The following is a 12354-nucleotide window of genomic DNA, read 5'->3' as shown; positions in this document are numbered from 1 at the left end:
TATTGCAGTGAAAACACCTGAGGCCTTTCACCTCTTTTCCACCCTCTTGGGTTTCTTTTTTCACATGTGGTAAACTATTTCCAGTATGATCTACTTTTTGTTTTTCATTGAAGGATCTCCTTCTTTCCCAATTTCTTTCTCTCACGGAATGAAATTGCTGTCAGAAGCTAGATTTTGAATTATGCACTATTGTGTCTTCATCCACCATCTTGCTGTTTTAACTTTCTGTTCCTCACCATGAGTTCTTATCATTTCTGGAAGTGTGTTTTTGAACTCCTCCAGCAGAATAATCTCTCCAAGAGCCTCATATGTCTTTTCTATCTTTAATGCTCTCAACTATTTATCAAAGTTGCTATGTTTAATTCTTTCAAACTCAACACAAGTCTGACCTGGTTCCTTTCTTATATTTCTGAACCATTGTCTATGTGCTTCTAATACTAATTCATAGGCACTCAAAATAACCTGTTTTACTTCTTCATATTCACTTGACACCTCATCTGACAGTGCTGCAAATACCTCACTAGCCCTGCCTAACAACTTGGTCTGAATTAATATTACCCACACAGTCTGTGGTCAGTTCATCTGTTTAGCCAATTTCTCAAAGGAAATGAAAAAGTCTTCTACATCCTTTTCATCAAATTTTGATATTGTTTAAACACATTTGTATATATCCCTTTCAGATTTTTGGCTACAATGGGTTCGCTTATTATCACTCTCTTCATCACTAAGCTGACCTTCTACTTTTATTTCCATCCTTTTACATTGGTTATCCTGTTTAATTTGCAATATGCGAAGTTCAAACTCTCTTTTTGTTTTTATCTTTCCTATCCTTGTAACTGCAATTCAAACTGTTTCAGTTCTCTTTCTTCCTCATCTGCCCTGGCTCTTCTTTCCTTTTTTTTAATCTTCTGACTTCAAAGGTCCAATTTTTAATTTCATTTTTTTCTAACTCTACTGCACTTGCCTGTTTCTCTGGTATGCCTAAATGCTTGACTAACTCTTTTACAATTTCAGCTTTCTTGTTATCCCTAGTTAAACCCAAATCTAACCTGTTTGCTAAGACTAAAAACATATCCTTCCTCTGTCTTTCTAAACTTTCTTTGCAAATTTGTGAAGCATCTTCAAACCCCAGCACCTCTTTAGCAACGTTAAGGGCCATTTCCCCCACTTTTGATTTAACTAACCACAAGTAACCAAAATTAAACAGATTTTCTACTTCTCATCTAAGTTTTATTTAAAGATCTAGGACATTAATCCTCAAGTCTGTTTAGATCTGTTGGGACCTTTCGTACCCTAAATCTGTTCAAATCTGTCCAAATCCATTCATATCTTTTCTGATCCCGTACACGAACAAATCTGATCCCAGACTCCAGCCCCCAATCTGTTATAAAGTGGTGGTTGACCCTCCCCCAAAATAACTAAAACCGAAACACACAGAGAAGCTCTCCTCACCTCATAATCTGTTATGAAGAAGTGTCAAAAATGGTATAACCTGCCTCTCACCTCCCAATCTGCTATAAAGGAAAAGTTAAACAAAATGAACTCCTGACAATCACTCTACAATCAACAAGTAACAATTCATTTATCTAACTCTAACAGTGAACAAATTAACAGAACTAATAACAAACCAAACACTTCCCCTTAACTACTTACTATTCTCAAATAATATAAAAATGTCATGGTATGCTGTTCCAATAGATCTAAATCCCATTTCTCTAAACCAAAATTATGAAAAAAATAAAACTTAATCTCTCAAAATTACAGACAGGATGACTCTTCTGGAATGTTCTTTGCCTTTTCCAGTGCTCTTCAGTCAGGAATGCTTTTCTATGTCAAATTCTTCTGTCAGGAATATTAGTTAAATGTGCTGCTGTACCTTTAGTTCAGATGATGGTTTTCAGAGAGCTTAGAGAATTCTGTGACAGCCAGTGATTCATTCTTTTATAGCAAGAGCTGTTCTCAAACCCCAGCACCTCTTTAGCAACGTTAAGGGCCATTTCCCCCACTTTTGATTTAACTGACCACAAGTAACCAAAATTAAACAGATTTTCTACTTCTCATCTAAGTTTTATTTAAAGATCTAGGACATTAATCCTCAAGTCAGATGACAGTTGACCCTCACAGTGATTTTCAAATGTCCTCTTCTTTTATACCCTTGATGACCCATTAATTTCTTACAATAGGATTTGTCCTAGGTTGTCAAAACCATGATATCTAAACTTAATTGTTTTTAGTCTCTAAGTGCCTGGTTTAAATTAATTGGTTGATATTCCAACTGGTTGCCTTGTTAACAAAACAAACTACTGCATGGGTTGTTAACCACACAGCCTTTTCATACAATGTTTTCATCTCAGGAATTCTCTGTGCACCTGCTTTTTGCTTCAGATTTTTAAAAAATCTTGAAGCCTAAAAGCAAATAATCTTTTAAAGAGTTCATGCACTCTTTCCATTTTCATTTTACAAACATCAAATACTCTGCCCCACTTCACAACACAAGAACATAAAAAGACTTGAGTAGGAGGAAGCCATTTAGCCCTTCATTCCTGCTCTGCCATTCAATCAGATTATAGCTGATTGTCCTTTTCAGCTCCACTTTCCCTGCCTGTCTCCATATCCCTTGATTCCCTGAGAAAATATAAGTCTATTGAATATAACTGTACATCCATAATTCTCTTGGACTGAGAACTTGAATTATTTCATAACTCTAAGTAGAGACGTTTCTTATCTCAATCCAAAATCGCAACCCTGTTATCCTGAGACTGTGCCATCGTGTTCTAGATTCCCCTGCTAGGTGAAAACAATTTCTTAGTATTGACCTCATGAAGCTTCCTTTATTTTAAGTTTCAATGAGATCCAGAGAAAATAGATGTTCCTTTCTATCACTCCCCATCGGACAATCCTCTCAAAGGTGAGTCATACTTCATTGTTTATCGAAAATTTTGACTGAAACTATGCTCAGTTTTTGTCATTTGCCTCTATCTATTAGCTCATGTGCGACATCTTCAATTGATTTAACAGTAGAAATTCAATTATGAAAATGCTTTGTCAATTAAGTATTAGTTTCAAACTTTTAAAGTAGATGTTATTTGAATGTGTTGCAGGATATATGTGAACATGAGTGGAAGTACTATCTCAGAGGGTGAACACACTCAAGATGATGCGCTCCTGTGTCTAACAAGTGAAAAGGTCCCAGACCCAGTCTTTTGCCTGTCTTGATTTCAGCTGATGTGGTGGCTGTGTTTGTACTTTAGGTTGTCCTGGTTAATAAGGGGAAGTTGGAAAGTTGAATAGGGAAGAATTGGTCCTGGTTTTATGTTCTTGTTTGCGATGTGAAAAGGGCAAAAGTGCAGTGTTTCCACTAAGGATAGGATTGGGCTTCGCTCTCAGTCAATGCTATCTGGGACCAATGATGATGAATAGCCATTGGATAAGGTTGTAAAAATCAAAGGCCTCCTGACCCCGAGCATCAAGTACTGCATTTGGAAGAGGAGGGGAGAGAAAAACTAAGGATGGTAATGAACTGAATTTGAGAGAGACATTTTTTTTGTGTGTTCAACAAAGAGAAGAACGCCATTGTTGGAAAAGAGAATGTGATTCAACTTTTACAATTGAATATTACATGCCTCATAAAGCTCAAATGTTGTGCCTTCACCCAAACTACAAGCTTGCTCACCCCCCACCCAATGCCACCAGTGAGTTATTCCATTTTTCAGACAAAGCATCTTTTTGTCATCCATGTTCAAGGATATTGTATTTTCAGTTAATTCAGTCAGATCCATACCAGAGATAATGGGAACTGCAGATGCTGGAGAATCCGAGATAACAAAGTGTGGAGCTGGATGAACACAGCAGGCCAAGCACCATCTTAGGAGCACAAAAGCTGACGTTTCGGGCCTAGACCCTTCATCAGAAAAGGGGGATGGGGAGAAGATTCTGAAATAAATAGAGACAGAGGGGGAGGTGTACCGAAGATGGATAGAGGAGAAGGTAGGTGGAGAGGAGAGTATGGGGGGGGGGGGTGGTAGGGAGGGGATAGGTCAGTCTGGGGAGGACGGACAGGTCAAGGAGACAGGGTGAGATTAGTAGGTAGGATCAGCCCAGCTCATCCCCGCCTGCCTAACCTGTTCTTCCTCTCATCAATCCCCTCCTCCCACCTCAATCCGCATCTCCATTTCCCACCTACTAACCTCATCCCGCCCCCTTGACCTGTCTGACCTCCCTGGACTGACCTATCCCCTCCCCACACTCTCCTCTTCACCTATCTTCTCATCTATCCATCTTTGATCTATCTCCCCCACTCTCCCTATTTATTTCAGAATCCTCTCCCCATCCCCCTTTTCTGAAGAAGGGTCTCGGCCCGAAACGTCAGCTTTTGTGCTCCTAAGATGCTGCTTGGCCTGCTGTGTTCATCCAGCTCCACACTTTGTTATCTCGGATTCTCCAGCATCTGCAGTTCCCATTATCTCTCCAAACTCAATTCAGGTGGAGTGTGTGCCACCTATCTTATTTTGCCATTCTTTGCGTCTGATCTCATTATTGAGCCCTGCTTTCTAAAGCTGTACTTTAAAGTATTATCATCACTAAAGCTCAGACAGTGCATTTGCATGACTAATGGATCAAGGGCAGGGTAGAATAATGGTAATGTGACTGGATGAGTAATCTAGACATCTGAACTAATGGTCTAAAGATACAACTTCAAATCCCACCATGGCAGCTAGGGAATTTGAATACAATGAATTAACCAAGACAAAAAAGCTTGTACCAGATTGTTGTTAAAAACCAATCTGGATCACTAATGCCTTTCTGGGGAGGAAATCTACTGTCTTTACCTGGTCTGCCTACATGTGATTTGAGCTAGATACCAATGTTGTTGACACTTAGCTGCTTCTTCATTGCCCTAGCAGGTCACTCCATTGTATTGAACGACTACAGAAAAAAGTGTCCCTACCATACGTGGACTGCAGTCACCCTTGGGGACAATTCAGACGAGCAATAAAGGCAGGCCTTAATGATACTCAGCCCATTATGACAATATTATGGCTTTAAAAGGTGAATTTTGTCCTGGTTGTTTGTTTGACAAGACTTTTTAAGACAGAGGTGAGAGCTGAGTATTTGAACTCAATAGGGCCTTGGGTTTTTTTTAAGTTGGAACAATAGAAACAGCCTGAATGGGTGGAGTCAAGCTCCCCCAGAGCCAGGATTTTTAGTTTTAGTTTTTCAGTAACAGTTGCTTCTGGAGTCTTAAAACTTAGTTTGGAAGCTGCAGTACATCTCTCCTTGCTACACTCTCTCTCTGTCTCTCACTCTCAGAGTTTTCTCTTGATGTTTTTTCCTCCTGGACTGGAGAATCACCTGAAAGACAATGTATTTTTCTGAATTTGCCTTTGCCAAGGGTGTATTTATGGAATATTACTTTATTGGAAGAGTTATTGTTTAGTAGCTAAATGATCTATTATTCTGTTAAGTTTTCCAGTGGAGTTGTTTATTCTAATTTCTTCTTTCTTTTGTTGTATTTTAACTATAAGCTATAAATAAAGTACTTCATTGCTTCAAATCGGGTAGTTTGACCAATTAATTTGCATCCAGAACACAATGCCTGGCACTTTCCTTTAAAATAAGGAAAAGTTAGGGTTGTTTCAATATATTTTGAGGGTTTGGTCTAGTCCATAACACCATGAACAAAGGAACAAAAAGGAAAATGCTGCAGCAACATTTTGAATCTTAGTACCATAGAAAATAAAACATGTTTTCCCCCATGTTAAAACCAACTCTCAAACATTCAGGTGACTGATAGGTCAGAAATTAATCTTTCTGCTCTTCAAAAATTATTCCTCAATAAAAGACTGAACCACTGGTCAGAATTAGCAACATAAATTAGCAATCTGTACCCATGTGCCATGCAGTGAGATCATCTGTCACAGCCAATTGCAAAACCACAGCACAAATATGAGATTTAGGAACATGTCCCTTGACTTGAAGCATGTGCTGGAACCAAACCACCCTGTCAGACCTCAATAACTAGTTTTAACTGGTTTTGATTTGTACCCCTGTATTTTATTCAGCAATATAAATTGTTACTTTTGCTGGTTTTTCAGCTCTGAGCAGACACAGGCTGACAAAATTTGTCTGAAAAATACATGAATGTTTTACTAAATGCAATTAAATGTTGATTATTCTGGAGTGGGTTTGGTCCCTTCATACGGCAGTGATGTATTATGGTGGGACACAGGAGATTTTCATTCTTTGCACAACTTGAATACTGAATAACTTCCAGTCCCCAGTGAGATTTGCTGTGGATGGAACATGATGCTGATGCATCAGATTCAGTGAGGTTTTTATTATTTAGCAGCTATTTGTGCACTTTTGTCCTGTAGTGTCCCCATGCAATTTAATTTGGGCAATGCAAGTACAGTATATTCAAGTCCAAAATAAATATTAAAATCTAGGACTAATGCAAAAATACTGGAACTGCACAAAGCGTAATCAGTATATGAAAGAGAAGGAATATTAGCTGAAGGATTTGTCCTGAAACAGGAATTTATTAATATTTGTTTAAATCAGCATCCTCAAGGACCCACCCAAACTGTTAACTTTTTCACATTCTCCCTGTGTCCGCGTGGGTTTACTCCGGGTGCTCCAGTTTCCTCCCACAGTCCAAAGATGTGCAGGTTAGGTGGATTAGGCATGGGAAATGCAGGGTTAGAAGGATAAGGTAGGAGGGGCGTCTGGGTGGTATGTTCTTTGGGTGGCTGATGTGGACATGATGGGCCAAATGGCCTGCTTCCACATTGTAGGGATTCTATCAACCTTTGAGCCATATGTTTAGCTCTATAATCTTGTTGACCCTGTGCCAATCTGCTTGTGGCTCAGGTAGTAATCCAGAGATTATTACCTTTTTGGTTCTGCTTTTTAATTTAGCCCCTAGCTACACCCTCAATAGAACCCCTTTCCTTGTTCTACCCACATCATTGGTACCTACATGGACCACAACAACTGGATCTTCCCCCTCCCACTCCAAATTCCTCTGTAGCCCAGATGAAATATCTTGAACCCAAGCTCCAGGCAAACAACACTGCCTTTGGGACTCTCGAACCTGACCACAGAATAGCACTTATTACCATGGCTATACTACCTGCTGTGTCCCTCTATCTGCATTGCTCATAATCACACCCTTCTATTCCTGACGGAATGTGAGGTAGCTAATCTAAGGGGTGTGACTGCCTCCTAAAACAAAGCATCCAGGTAATTCTCCCCCTCCGTGATGTGATAGTGTTCGAAACTCAGAATCAAGCTCATCAACTCTAGAGTTCCTCAAGCAACCAACGCTTATTACAGATGTGGTCACTAACTAACCATGATGGGGACCACCAACTCCCACATCATGCAATTACAACACATTGCCTGGCCCAGCATCTCTATTTTATTTAATTAGTTCTTAACATGAGTCAAAAATATGTACTGGTCTTTTCCTTTGTCGCCTCTAAATACTTCCCCTATTTACCTTCAATCTGAAAGTAACCTAAAATATATGTCATCACATTGGTAGCTATCACCAACAAATGAACTTACAGTTTACCTGTGATGTCACGTTTGTGCTGACCCCCTGATCCTGGGCTTCAATTTATCCTGTTTAAGAAAAAACCATAACAAACTGTGAGCCAAAAACGGCAAGCAAAAACTATTACTTCTCCCGCTGCACTTTATTTCCACACTGTCTGTGACTATAGAACATAGAACAGTACAGCACAGTACAGGCCCTTCGGCCCAAGATGTTGTGCTGAACTTTTACCCGAAACCTAAGGGTCGATCTAACCTCCACCCCTACCTTATAGAGTGTAGGGAAAACAGGAACATGAAGGCTCGGGAAAGCCCCTTGATTACCAGCCTGAGTCTGTGATTCAATGTGTAAAGTACACCTCGTGATATCTTCCCTATTCATGTGAATTTTATGTGAATCAAAATGGTAGCAGCTACACCCATGATGATGCACTCCGAGGGGCAACTGCTTAAGCTCATCACCACCTTCAAAAGCAACTATAGGGACACGCAATTAATGCCAGCCAGCCAGCGACACCCACATCTGTCGTGTGAATGAAACAAAATCAGACACTTCCACAGTACAGATTGAAGTAATCCGTAAACATTGTAACTTGCATGTGAAATGTATGCAGTTTTATGTTGTGTGGGATCAAATCATCATCATAAGTAATCTTGACCCGTGTCATTGGTCATTACAGACTGAAGTTAGTCAACTCTGTGAAGCAAAAATAATCATGGATGACTTCAAAAGTGGCCATGGTCTGTAGACCATCTAAACTCTTGTAGGCAGGGAGCTGATTTTTTTTCCTCACTACAAACTGTAAGAATGCATCAACATGCTCTTATAAATGATGCTGTCTTTCTTGTCTGATGTGGAGTATACTGGGGAGAAGGTATCAGTATCCAACACCACCTGCAATATTCTACTGTATTTGCGCAACACAACTTGAGTCATATTCATTGGCAGAAGCTCCATATGTCAAAGGTCCATGAACAGCATACCATGGCCCTCCTTGTCAGAGTCATTCATGTTGATTGTGTGGAGGTGTATCCTAAACCATCAATGGCCAGATGCCTTACAAGAATATTTAGCAGGACACAAGAGTTACCCTTTACACTCACGCTGATGACTCTGTTGTGCAATTCCCAAACTGAGAGACAATGGTACCCATTCTTCAGCTAGTGCACATTGTGGAACAGACAGTAGATCCGATGAGGATGAGGTTCCAGTCTGTAATGGTCTTGCAGTACACATCAGACAGAGTGCACCGCATAATTCTAGTGTGTTGTGCTCTGCACTACTGAAACTGGCAAAGAGGGGATGTGATGGATGTTGAAGGGGTGGGAGAGTATCAAGCAATCTTCCAAGAAAAACATGCTAACAGAGGCATCACTTCTATCATGACTAATATCCTTTAGGGAAGGAAACTGCCATCCTTATCCAGTTTGGCCTACATGTGACTCCAGACCCACAGCAATGTGGTTGACTCTTAACTGTCCTCTGGCTAATTAGGGATGGGCAATAAATGCTGGCCTAGTCAGTGATGCTCTCATCCTGCAAATGAATGAAGAAAAAAAAATGACAAAGTGGTGCAGTGTCGGGTGCGAGAAACCAGGCAATTCTTAATTCACATCCGGTTCTAATAGAAAAAAGAACAAAGAACATGTAGTACAGGAACAGGCCTTTAGCCCATCAAGCCTGCACCAACACATGATGCCTTTCTAAAGTGAAAATTTTTGCCTCTACATGGTCTGTATCCCTCTATTCATTTATATATGTCAAGATGCCCCTTAATGTTCATATTGTATCTGCTTCTATCATTTCTACTGGCAGCGCATTCTGGGCACTTACCACCCTCTGTGTTAAAAACCTACCTCTCATATCTCCTTTGAATTTTCTCCCTTTTATCTTAAACCTGCGTTCCCCAGGAATTGACATTTCTACCCTGGCAAAAAGACACTAACTATCCTTTCTATCCATGCCTCTCATAATTTTGTATCAGGTTACTCCTCATCTTATGATGTTGAAGTGAAATCAAACCATGTTTGCCCATTCTCTCTGCACAGTTGATACCTTCCACGTTAGGTCAACCCTTTCTGTATCCTCTTCAAAGCCTCCACATCCTTCTGATAGCATGACAACCAGAACTGTCTGCATTATTCCAAACGTGGCCTAGCTAAAGCTCTATACTGCAACGTGACTTGGAAATTTTTATATTCTATACTCCAACCGATAAAGGCAAGCATGCCATATGCCTTCTTGACCACCATATCCATTTATGTTTGCACTTTCAGGGAACTGCAGACCTGTGCACCGGATCCCTCTGTAGGCTAATGCCTGTAAGGGTTCTGCCATCTAATGTAAACCTACCTCCTGCATTTGAAAATGCATCACCTGGCTTTATCCAGATTAAATTCCATCTGCCATTTCTCCAGCCTATCTATGCCTTGCTGTATCCTCTGGCAATCCTCCTCACTATCTGCAGCTGCTCCAACCATTGTGGCATCTGCAAATTTACTAATAGAGAGCACCTACATAGTTATCCAATGGACATGATTTCCTTGTTGACCTTTCAAAATTTACCCATGTAACTGGTTCCAGGGATGAAGAACATTTTTTCTGCTCTCTCTTGAATGCCTTTGCATCTTTCCCAAAGTGTGGTGCTCAGAACTGGACACAATATTAGATGGAAAGGAGTTCCAAGAAATTGACCCAATGATGCTGGAGGAATGGCTATGTATTTCCAAGTCAGGATGGTGAGTGGTGTGGAAGGAAACTTTCAGGTCGTGGTGTTCCCATGTATCTGCTGATCTTGTCCTTCTAGATGGAAGCAGTCGCAGGTTTGGAAGGTGCTGTCTAAGGAGCTTTGGTGAATTTCTGCAGTGTATCTCATAGATGGTACACACTGCTGCTCCTGTGCGTTGCTGGTGGAGGGAGTGTATGTTTGTAGACATGGTGCCAATCAGTTGGGCTACTATGTCCTGGATGATGACAAGCTTTTTGAGTGTTGTTAGAGTTGCACCTATCCAGGCAAGTGAGCAGTACTCTATCACAGTCCTGACTTGTGCCTTGATGGACAAGCCTTGGGGAATCAGAAAGTCAAGTCAGACACTGCAGGATTCTGACCTGCTGTTGTAGCCACTGTATTAAATGGCTAGTCCAGTTCAATTTCTGTCAATGGTAACCTTCATGATGTTGATAGTGGAGGATTCAGTGATGGTAACACTATTGAATGTCAAGCGGTGACAGTTAGATTGTCTCTTATTGGAGATAGTCGTTGCCTGCTGTTAGTATGGTACAAATGTTACTTGCCAGTTTTCAGCACAAGCCTGGATATTGTCTCAGGTCTGGTTGCATTTGGATCTGTACTGTTTCAGTATCTGACAACTTCAAGATGGTTGGGCCGAGGACAGTATTGTGTGGAACTCCTGCTGAGATGTTCTGCAGCTGAGATGAGGTAGACAGGTGGTTAAGAAGGCATTTAGCACACTTGCCTTCATTGCTCAAACCTTTGAGTATAGGAGTTGGGATGTCATGTTGAGGTTGTACAGGACGTTGGTGAAGCCTCTTATGGAGTACTGTGTGCAGTTCTGGTTGTCCTGTAATGGAAGGATATTATTAAACTGGAGAGGGTTCAGAAAAGATTTACCAGGATGTTGCTGGACATGGAAGGTTTGAGTTATAAAAATAGGCTAGGATTTTTTTTATTGGCATTTGGGAGGTTGAGAGGTGGCCTTATTGAGGTTTATAAAATCATGAGGGGCATGGATAAGGTGAATAGCAAGGGTCTTTTCTCTAAGGTTGGAGAGTTTAAAATGAAGGGGGCATATTTTTCCGGTGAGAGAAAGATTTAAAACGGACATGAAGGGCAATTTTTTTTTACAGAGTGGTTAGTGTGTGGCGGGAACTAGCACAGGAAGTGGTGAATGCAGATACAGTTACAACATTTAAAAGACATATGGATAAGTACATGAATAGGAAAGGTTTAGAGGGATATGAGCCAAATGCAGGCAGGTGGGACTAGTTTGTTTTGAGAATATGGTTGGCATGGACTAGTTAGACAGAAGGGTCTGCTTCCATGCTTTTTGAGTGCCTGACCTCTAACAACCATAACCATCTTCCTGTGTGCCTATTAGCACAGAGTTTGCCCCCAATACCCATTGATTCCAGTTTTGCAAAGGCTCCTTGATGCCACACTCAGTCAAACGTGGCTTTTATGTCAAGGGCTGTCACTGTCACCACACCTCGACAGGCGCAATGTTGATAAATATTGCAAGAATCTACTGACGTAGGAACAAACATGACCGTTTTAGTTGGAAACACTGTACAGATCAAGTTTTCACTTCTGCCACTACATTACAAGCGAAAACCGTTTTCTACGAATTATGTGATCTTATATCGCTTCCGTATGACAATCTTTCTTCTTTAACTTCACGCTATAGAAACATGTTATTGGGAGTATTACGTTTTTACTCCCTTTGGCCTGGAAATGCTTCATATTCGCAATTTCAATACAATAATTATCGAGTGCAATCCATTCTGCTAGACTGCTCAAGGTGTGAAGATGAAAATTGTGTTGCATTTCATGCCTCATTGGAGGAGTGCAAAATCTGCACGGAAACAAATCTGAAATATTTACCATTGATTGGACTTCAAGTGTGGTCCAGATACAGCACGATGGCCACAGCAGCACTGAGCTAAAGTGAGGGTTTTAGGTGAATTCAGTGGAAGTAGCAGAATGTAAATAAAATAACAATAGTAATCACTAGAATAAATTCCATCTGATGTAATTCGCAATGTAGAGCGCATTGTTT

At 40.5% G+C, this 12354-nt stretch overlaps 1 protein-coding gene across 1 annotated transcript in view; it reads left to right on the top strand.

Moving 5' to 3' along the window:
- The window catches only part of LOC125448206 (uncharacterized), a 35653-nt gene extending 31864 nt beyond the window's left edge, over positions 1-3789 (top strand). The window contains exon 4 of the mRNA XM_048523321.2: positions 3102-3789. The gene's annotated coding sequence lies outside the window, so the exon portion shown is untranslated. The remainder of the gene's footprint in view (positions 1-3101) is intronic.
- Positions 3790-12354: the final 8565 nt, after the last annotated feature.

The sequence above is a fragment of the Stegostoma tigrinum genome, chromosome X (genome assembly GCF_030684315.1).
Source record: "Stegostoma tigrinum isolate sSteTig4 chromosome X, sSteTig4.hap1, whole genome shotgun sequence".
Classification (NCBI taxonomy): Eukaryota; Metazoa; Chordata; class Chondrichthyes; order Orectolobiformes; family Stegostomatidae; genus Stegostoma; species Stegostoma tigrinum.
This window is presented reverse-complemented; position numbering and strand designations above follow the sequence as displayed.